The following is an 11385-nucleotide window of genomic DNA, read 5'->3' as shown; positions in this document are numbered from 1 at the left end:
CTTTTATGTAATAGTATCCACTGTCGTAATTTAGATTTTTTTGTTAACAATGACTTTATGTAATAATTGAATAATTTCCACTTTTATGTAATAGTATACACTGTCGTAATTTTGAATTTTTTGTCCATTTTGACTTTATGTAATAATTTAATAATATCCACTTTTATGTAATAGTATACACTGTCGTATTTTAGAATTTTTTGTCCATTTTGACTTTATGTAATAATTGAATAATATCCACTTGTATGTAATAGTATACACTGTCATAATTTTGAATTTTTATCCATTTTGACTTCATGTAATAATTGAACAATTTCCTTTTTTATGTAATAGTATACACTGTCGTAATTTTGATTTTTTTTGTCCATTTTGACTTTATGTAATAATTGAATCATTTCCACTTTTATGTAATAGTATACACTTTCGCAATTTTGAATTTTTTGTCCATTTTGACTTTGTAATAATTGAATAATATACACTTTTATGTTATAGTATACACTGTCGTAATTTTGAATTTTTTTTATCCATTTTGACTTCATGTAATAATTGAATAATTTCCACTTTTATATAATAGTATCCTGTCGTAATTTTGATTTTTTTTTCCATTTTGACTTTATGTAATAATTGAATAATATCCACTTTTATGTAATAGTATACACTGTCGTAATTTAGAATTTTTTGTCCATTTTGACTTTATGTAATAATTGAATAATATCAACTTTTATGTAATAGTATACACTGTCGAAATTTTGATTTTTTTTGTCCATTTTGACTTTATGTAATAAATGAATAATTTCCACTTTTATGTAATAGTATCCTCTGTCGTACTTTTGAATTTTTGTCCTTTTTACTTTATGTAATAATTGAATAATTTCCACTTTTATGTAATAGTATACACTGTCGTAATTTTGAATTTTTATCAATTTTGACTTTATGTAATAATTGAATAATTTCCACTTTTATGTAATAGTATCCTCTTTTGTAATTTAGAATTTGTATCCATTTTGACTTTATGTAATAATTGAATTATTTCCACTTTTATGTAATAGTATACACTGTCGTAATTTTGATTTTTTTTTGTCCATTTTGACTTTATGTAATAATTGAATAATTTCCACTTTTATGTAATAGTATCCTCTGTCCTACTTTTGAATTTTTGTCCTTTTTACTTTATGTAATAATTGAATAATTTCCACTTTTATTTAATAGTATACACTGTCGTAATTTTGAATTTTTTTTATCCATTTTGACTTCATGTAATAATTGAATCATTTCCACTTTTATGTAATAGTATCCTGTCGTAATTTTGAATTTTTGTCCATTTTGACTTCATGTAATAATTGAACAATTTCCACTTTTTTGTAAAAGTATACACTGTCGTAATTTTGAATTTTTTTTCCATTTTGACTTTATGTAATAATTGAATAATATCCACTTTTATGTAATAGTATACACTGTCGTAATTTAGAATTTTTTGTCCATTTTGACTTTATGTAATAATTGAATAATATCCACTTGTATGTAATAGTATACACTGTCGTAATTTTGAATTTTTTGTCCATTTTGACTTCATGTAATAATTGAATAATTTCCACTTTTATGTAATAGTATCCTCTGTCGTACTTTTGAATTTTTGTCCATTTTGACTTTATGTAATTATTGAATAATTTCCACTTTTATGTAATAGTATACACTGTCGTAATTTTGAATTTTTATCCATTTTGACTTCATGTAATAATTGAATTATTTCCACTTTTATGTAATATTATCCACTGTCGTAATTTAGAATTTTGTTAACAATGACTTAATGTAATAATTGAATAATTTCCACTTTTATGTAATAGTATACACTGTCGAAATTTTGAATTTTTTGTCCATTTTGACTTTATGTAATAATTGAATAATATCCACTTTTATGTAATAGTATACACTGTCGTAATTTTGAATTTTTTGTCCATTTTGACTTTATGTAATAATTGAATAATATCCACTTGTATGTAATAGTATACACTGTCGTAATTTTGAATTTTTATCCATTTTGACTTCATGTAATAAGTGAACAATTTCCACTTTTATGTAATAGTATACATTGTCGTACTTTTGAATTTTTGTCCATTTTGACTTTATGTAATAATTGAATAATTTCCACTTTTATGTAATAGTATACACTGTCGTAATTTTGAATTTTTGTCCATTTTGACTTTATGTAATAATTGAATAATTTCCACTTTTATGTAATAGTATACACTGTCGTAATTTTGAATTTTTATCCATTTTGACTTCATGTAATAATTGAATAATTTCAACTTTTATGTAATAGTATCCTCTGTTGTAATTTAGAATTTGTATCCATTTTGACTTTATGTAATAATTGAATTATTTCCACTTTTATGTAATAGTATCCACTGTCGTAATTTAGATTTTTGTTAACAATGACTTTATGTAATAATTGAATAATTTCCACTTTTATGTAATAGTATACACTGTCGAAATTTTGAATTTTTGTCCATTTTGACTTTATGTAATAATTGAATAATATCCACTTTTATGTAATAGTATACACTGTCGAAATTTTGAATTTTTATCCATTTTGACTTCATGTCATAATTGAACAATTTCCACTTTTATGTAATAGTATACATTGTCGTACTTTTGAATTTTTGTCCATTTTGACTTTATGTAATAATTGAATAATTTCCACTTTTATGTAATAGTATACACTGTCATACTTTTGAATTTTTGTCCATTTTGACTTTATGTAATAATTGAATAATATCCAACTTTATGTAATAGTATACACTGTTGTAATCTTGAATTTTTGTCCATTTTGACTTTATGTAATAATTGAATAATATCCACTTTTATGTAATAGTATACACTGTCGTAATTTTGAATTTTTATCCATTTTGACTCTATGTAATAATTTAATTATTTACACTTTTATGTAATAGTATCCACTGTCGTAATTTAGAATTTTTGTTAACAATGACTTTATGTAACAATTGAATAATTTCCACTTTTATGTAATAGTATACACTGTCGTAATTTTGAATTTTTTGTCCATTTTGACTTTATGTAATAATTGAATAATATCCACTTTTATGTAATAGTATACACTGTCGTAATTTTGAATTTTTATCCATTTTGTCTCTATGTAATAATTTAATTATTTACACTTTTATGTAATAGTATCCACTGTCGTAATTTAGAATTTTTGTTAACAATGACTTTATGTAACAATTGAATAATTTCCACTTTTATGTAATAGTATACACTGTCGTAATTTTGAATTTTTGTCCATTTTGACTTTATGTAATAATTGAATAATATCCACTTTTATGTAATAGTATCCTCTGTTGTAATTTAGAATTTGTATCCATTTTGACTTTATGTAATAATTGAATTATTTCCACTTTTATGTAATAGTATCCACTGTCGTAATTTAGAATTTGTATCCATTTTGACTTTATGTAATAATTGAATAATTTCCACTTTTATGTAATAGTATACACTGTCGTAATATATATTTTTTGTCCATTTTGACTTTATGTAATAATTGAATAATATCCACTTTTATGTAATAGTATACACTGTAGTAATTTTGAATTTTTATTTAATTTGACTTTATGTAATAATTGAATAATATCCACTTGTATGTAATAGTATACACTGTCGTAATTTTGAATTTTTGTCCATTTTGACTTTATGTAATAATTGAATAATTTCCACTTTTATGTAATAGTATACACTGTCGTAATTTTGAATTTTTATCCATTTTGACTTCATGTAATAATTGAATAATTTCAACTTTTATGTAATAGTATCCTCTGTTGTAATTTAGAATTTGTATCCATTTTGACTTTATGTAATAATTGAATTATTTCCACTTTTATGTAATAGTATCCACTGTCGTAATTTAGATTTTTGTTAACAATGACTTTATGTAATAATTGAATAATTTCCACTTTTATGTAATAGTATACACTGTCGAAATTTTGAATTTTTGTCCATTTTGACTTTATGTAATAATTGAATAATATCCACTTTTATGTAATAGTATACACTGTCGAAATTTTGAATTTTTATCCATTTTGACTTCATGTCATAATTGAACAATTTCCACTTTTATGTAATAGTATACATTGTCGTACTTTTGAATTTTTGTCCATTTTGACTTTATGTAATAATTGAATAATTTCCACTTTTATGTAATAGTATACACTGTCATACTTTTGAATTTTTGTCCATTTTGACTTTATGTAATAATTGAATAATATCCAACTTTATGTAATAGTATACACTGTTGTAATCTTGAATTTTTGTCCATTTTGACTTTATGTAATAATTGAATAATATCCACTTTTATGTAATAGTATACACTGTCGTAATTTTGAATTTTTATCCATTTTGACTCTATGTAATAATTTAATTATTTACACTTTTATGTAATAGTATCCACTGTCGTAATTTAGAATTTTTGTTAACAATGACTTTATGTAACAATTGAATAATTTCCACTTTTATGTAATAGTATACACTGTCGTAATTTTGAATTTTTGTCCATTTTGACTTTATGTAATAATTGAATAATATCCACTTTTATGTAATAGTATCCTCTGTTGTAATTTAGAATTTGTATCCATTTTGACTTTATGTAATAATTGAATTATTTCCACTTTTATGTAATAGTATCCACTGTCGTAATTTAGAATTTGTATCCATTTTGACTTTATGTAATAATTGAATAATTTCCACTTTTATGTAATAGTATACACTGTCGTAATATATATTTTTTGTCCATTTTGACTTTATGTAATAATTGAATAATATCCACTTTTATGTAATAGTATACACTGTAGTAATTTTGAATTTTTATTTAATTTGACTTTATGTAATAATTGAATAATATCCACTTGTATGTAATAGTATACACTGTCGTAATTTTGAATTTTTGTCCATTTTGACTTTATGTAATAATTGAACAATTTCCACTTTTATGTAATAGTATACATTGTCGAACTTTTGAATTTTTGTCCATTTTGACTTTATGTAATAATTGAATAATTTCCACTTTTATGTAATAGTATACACTGTCGTAATTTTTATTTTTTTTGTCCATTTTGACTTTATGTAATAATTGAATAATTTCCCCTTTTATGTAATAGTATACACTGTCGTAATTTTGATTTTTTTGTCCATTTTGACTTTATGTAATTGAATAATTTCCACTTTTTTGTAATAGTATACACTGTTGTAATTTAAAATTTGTATCCATTTTGACTTGATGTAATAATTTAATTATTTCCACTTTTATGTAATAGTATCCACTGTCGTAATTTAGATTTTTTTGTTAACAATGACTTTATGTAATAATTGAATAATTTCCAACTTTATGTAATAGTATACACTGTTGTAATCTTGAATTTTTGTCCATTTTGACTTTATGTAATAATTGAATAATATCCACTTTTATGTAATAGTATACACTGTCGTAATTTTGAATTTTTATCCATTTTGACTCTATGTAATAATTTAATTATTTACACTTTTATGTAATAGTATCCACTGTCGTAATTTAGAATTTTTGTTAACAATGACTTTATGTAACAATTGAATAATTTCCACTTTTATGTAATAGTATACACTGTCGTAATTTTGAATTTTTTGTCCATTTTGACTTTATGTAATAATTGAATAATATCCACTTTTATGTAATAGTATACACTGTCGTAATTTTGAATTTTTATCCATTTTGACTCTATGTAATAATTTAATTATTTACACTTTTATGTAATAGTATCCACTGTCGTAATTTAGAATTTTTGTTAACAATGACTTTATGTAACAATTGAATAATTTCCACTTTTATGTAATAGTATACACTGTCGTAATTTTGAATTTTTGTCCATTTTGACTTTATGTAATAATTGAATAATATCCACTTTTATGTAATAGTATCCTCTGTTGTAATTTAGAATTTGTATCCATTTTGACTTTATGTAATAATTGAATTATTTCCACTTTTATGTAATAGTATCCACTGTCGTAATTTAGAATTTGTATCCATTTTGACTTTATGTAATAATTGAATAATTTCCACTTTTATGTAATAGTATACACTGTCGTAATATATATTTTTTGTCCATTTTGACTTTATGTAATAATTGAATAATATCCACTTTTATGTAATAGTATACACTGTAGTAATTTTGAATTTTTATTTAATTTGACTTTATGTAATAATTGAATAATATCCACTTGTATGTAATAGTATACACTGTCGTAATTTTGAATTTTTGTCCATTTTGACTTTATGTAATAATTGAATAATTTCCACTTTTATGTAATAGTATACACTGTCGTAATTTTGAATTTTTATCCATTTTGACTTCATGTAATAATTGAATAATTTCAACTTTTATGTAATAGTATCCTCTGTTGTAATTTAGAATTTGTATCCATTTTGACTTTATGTAATAATTGAATTATTTCCACTTTTATGTAATAGTATCCACTGTCGTAATTTAGATTTTTGTTAACAATGACTTTATGTAATAATTGAATAATTTCCACTTTTATGTAATAGTATACACTGTCGAAATTTTGAATTTTTGTCCATTTTGACTTTATGTAATAATTGAATAATATCCACTTTTATGTAATAGTATACACTGTCGAAATTTTGAATTTTTATCCATTTTGACTTCATGTCATAATTGAACAATTTCCACTTTTATGTAATAGTATACATTGTCGTACTTTTGAATTTTTGTCCATTTTGACTTTATGTAATAATTGAATAATTTCCACTTTTATGTAATAGTATACACTGTCATACTTTTGAATTTTTGTCCATTTTGACTTTATGTAATAATTGAATAATATCCAACTTTATGTAATAGTATACACTGTTGTAATCTTGAATTTTTGTCCATTTTGACTTTATGTAATAATTGAATAATATCCACTTTTATGTAATAGTATACACTGTCGTAATTTTGAATTTTTATCCATTTTGACTCTATGTAATAATTTAATTATTTACACTTTTATGTAATAGTATCCACTGTCGTAATTTAGAATTTTTGTTAACAATGACTTTATGTAACAATTGAATAATTTCCACTTTTATGTAATAGTATACACTGTCGTAATTTTGAATTTTTTGTCCATTTTGACTTTATGTAATAATTGAATAATATCCACTTTTATGTAATAGTATACACTGTCGTAATTTTGAATTTTTATCCATTTTGACTCTATGTAATAATTTAATTATTTACACTTTTATGTAATAGTATCCACTGTCGTAATTTAGAATTTTTGTTAACAATGACTTTATGTAACAATTGAATAATTTCCACTTTTATGTAATAGTATACACTGTCGTAATTTTGAATTTTTGTCCATTTTGACTTTATGTAATAATTGAATAATATCCACTTTTATGTAATAGTATACACTGTCGTAATTTTGAATTTTTATCCATTTTGACTCTATGTAATAATTTAATTATTTACACTTTTATGTAATAGTATCCACTGTCGTAATTTAGAATTTTTGTTAACAATGACTTTATGTAACAATTGAATAATTTCCACTTTTATGTAATAGTATACACTGTCGTAATTTTGAATTTTTGTCCATTTTGACTTTATGTAATAATTGAATAATATCCACTTTTATGTAATAGTATCCTCTGTTGTAATTTAGAATTTGTATCCATTTTGACTTTATGTAATAATTGAATTATTTCCACTTTTATGTAATAGTATCCACTGTCGTAATTTAGAATTTGTATCCATTTTGACTTTATGTAATAATTGAATAATTTCCACTTTTATGTAATAGTATACACTGTCGTAATATATATTTTTTGTCCATTTTGACTTTATGTAATAATTGAATAATATCCACTTTTATGTAATAGTATACACTGTAGTAATTTTGAATTTTTATTTAATTTGACTTTATGTAATAATTGAATAATATCCACTTGTATGTAATAGTATACACTGTCGTAATTTTGAATTTTTGTCCATTTTGACTTTATGTAATAATTGAACAATTTCCACTTTTATGTAATAGTATACATTGTCGAACTTTTGAATTTTTGTCCATTTTGACTTTATGTAATAATTGAATAATTTCCACTTTTATGTAATAGTATACACTGTCGTAATTTTTATTTTTTTTGTCCATTTTGACTTTATGTAATAATTGAATAATTTCCCCTTTTATGTAATAGTATACACTGTCGTAATTTTGATTTTTTTGTCCATTTTGACTTTATGTAATTGAATAATTTCCACTTTTTTGTAATAGTATACACTGTTGTAATTTAAAATTTGTATCCATTTTGACTTGATGTAATAATTTAATTATTTCCACTTTTATGTAATAGTATCCACTGTCGTAATTTAGATTTTTTTGTTAACAATGACTTTATGTAATAATTGAATAATTTCCAACTTTATGTAATAGTATACACTGTTGTAATCTTGAATTTTTGTCCATTTTGACTTTATGTAATAATTGAATAATATCCACTTTTATGTAATAGTATACACTGTCGTAATTTTGAATTTTTATCCATTTTGACTCTATGTAATAATTTAATTATTTACACTTTTATGTAATAGTATCCACTGTCGTAATTTAGAATTTTTGTTAACAATGACTTTATGTAACAATTGAATAATTTCCACTTTTATGTAATAGTATACACTGTCGTAATTTTGAATTTTTTGTCCATTTTGACTTTATGTAATAATTGAATAATATCCACTTTTATGTAATAGTATACACTGTCGTAATTTTGAATTTTTATCCATTTTGACTCTATGTAATAATTTAATTATTTACACTTTTATGTAATAGTATCCACTGTCGTAATTTAGAATTTTTGTTAACAATGACTTTATGTAACAATTGAATAATTTCCACTTTTATGTAATAGTATACACTGTCGTAATTTTGAATTTTTGTCCATTTTGACTTTATGTAATAATTGAATAATATCCACTTTTATGTAATAGTATCCTCTGTTGTAATTTAGAATTTGTATCCATTTTGACTTTATGTAATAATTGAATTATTTCCACTTTTATGTAATAGTATCCACTGTCGTAATTTAGAATTTGTATCCATTTTGACTTTATGTAATAATTGAATAATTTCCACTTTTATGTAATAGTATACACTGTCGTAATATATATTTTTTGTCCATTTTGACTTTATGTAATAATTGAATAATATCCACTTTTATGTAATAGTATACACTGTAGTAATTTTGAATTTTTATTTAATTTGACTTTATGTAATAATTGAATAATATCCACTTGTATGTAATAGTATACACTGTCGTAATTTTGAATTTTTGTCCATTTTGACTTTATGTAATAATTGAATAATTTCCACTTTTATGTAATAGTATACACTGTCGTAATTTTGAATTTTTATCCATTTTGACTTCATGTAATAATTGAATAATTTCAACTTTTATGTAATAGTATCCTCTGTTGTAATTTAGAATTTGTATCCATTTTGACTTTATGTAATAATTGAATTATTTCCACTTTTATGTAATAGTATCCACTGTCGTAATTTAGATTTTTGTTAACAATGACTTTATGTAATAATTGAATAATTTCCACTTTTATGTAATAGTATACACTGTCGAAATTTTGAATTTTTGTCCATTTTGACTTTATGTAATAATTGAATAATATCCACTTTTATGTAATAGTATACACTGTCGAAATTTTGAATTTTTATCCATTTTGACTTCATGTCATAATTGAACAATTTCCACTTTTATGTAATAGTATACATTGTCGTACTTTTGAATTTTTGTCCATTTTGACTTTATGTAATAATTGAATAATTTCCACTTTTATGTAATAGTATACACTGTCATACTTTTGAATTTTTGTCCATTTTGACTTTATGTAATAATTGAATAATATCCAACTTTATGTAATAGTATACACTGTTGTAATCTTGAATTTTTGTCCATTTTGACTTTATGTAATAATTGAATAATATCCACTTTTATGTAATAGTATACACTGTCGTAATTTTGAATTTTTATCCATTTTGACTCTATGTAATAATTTAATTATTTACACTTTTATGTAATAGTATCCACTGTCGTAATTTAGAATTTTTGTTAACAATGACTTTATGTAACAATTGAATAATTTCCACTTTTATGTAATAGTATACACTGTCGTAATTTTGAATTTTTTGTCCATTTTGACTTTATGTAATAATTGAATAATATCCACTTTTATGTAATAGTATACACTGTCGTAATTTTGAATTTTTATCCATTTTGACTCTATGTAATAATTTAATTATTTACACTTTTATGTAATAGTATCCACTGTCGTAATTTAGAATTTTTGTTAACAATGACTTTATGTAACAATTGAATAATTTCCACTTTTATGTAATAGTATACACTGTCGTAATTTTGAATTTTTGTCCATTTTGACTTTATGTAATAATTGAATAATATCCACTTTTATGTAATAGTATCCTCTGTTGTAATTTAGAATTTGTATCCATTTTGACTTTATGTAATAATTGAATTATTTCCACTTTTATGTAATAGTATCCACTGTCGTAATTTAGAATTTGTATCCATTTTGACTTTATGTAATAATTGAATAATTTCCACTTTTATGTAATAGTATACACTGTCGTAATATATATTTTTTGTCCATTTTGACTTTATGTAATAATTGAATAATATCCACTTTTATGTAATAGTATACACTGTAGTAATTTTGAATTTTTATTTAATTTGACTTTATGTAATAATTGAATAATATCCACTTGTATGTAATAGTATACACTGTCGTAATTTTGAATTTTTGTCCATTTTGACTTTATGTAATAATTGAACAATTTCCACTTTTATGTAATAGTATACATTGTCGAACTTTTGAATTTTTGTCCATTTTGACTTTATGTAATAATTGAATAATTTCCACTTTTATGTAATAGTATACACTGTCGTAATTTTTATTTTTTTTGTCCATTTTGACTTTATGTAATAATTGAATAATTTCCCCTTTTATGTAATAGTATACACTGTCGTAATTTTGATTTTTTTGTCCATTTTGACTTTATGTAATTGAATAATTTCCACTTTTTTGTAATAGTATACACTGTTGTAATTTAAAATTTGTATCCATTTTGACTTGATGTAATAATTTAATTATTTCCACTTTTATGTAATAGTATCCACTGTCGTAATTTAGATTTTTTTGTTAACAATGACTTTATGTAATAATTGAATAATTTCCACTTTTATGTAATAGTATACACTGTCGTAATTTTGAATTTTTTGTCCATTTTGACTTTATGTAATAATTT

Source organism: Gobio gobio, assembly GCF_949357685.1.
Source record: "Gobio gobio genome assembly, chromosome: 14".
Classification (NCBI taxonomy): Eukaryota; Metazoa; Chordata; class Actinopteri; order Cypriniformes; family Gobionidae; genus Gobio; species Gobio gobio.
Note: the sequence above shows the minus strand (reverse complement) of the source record.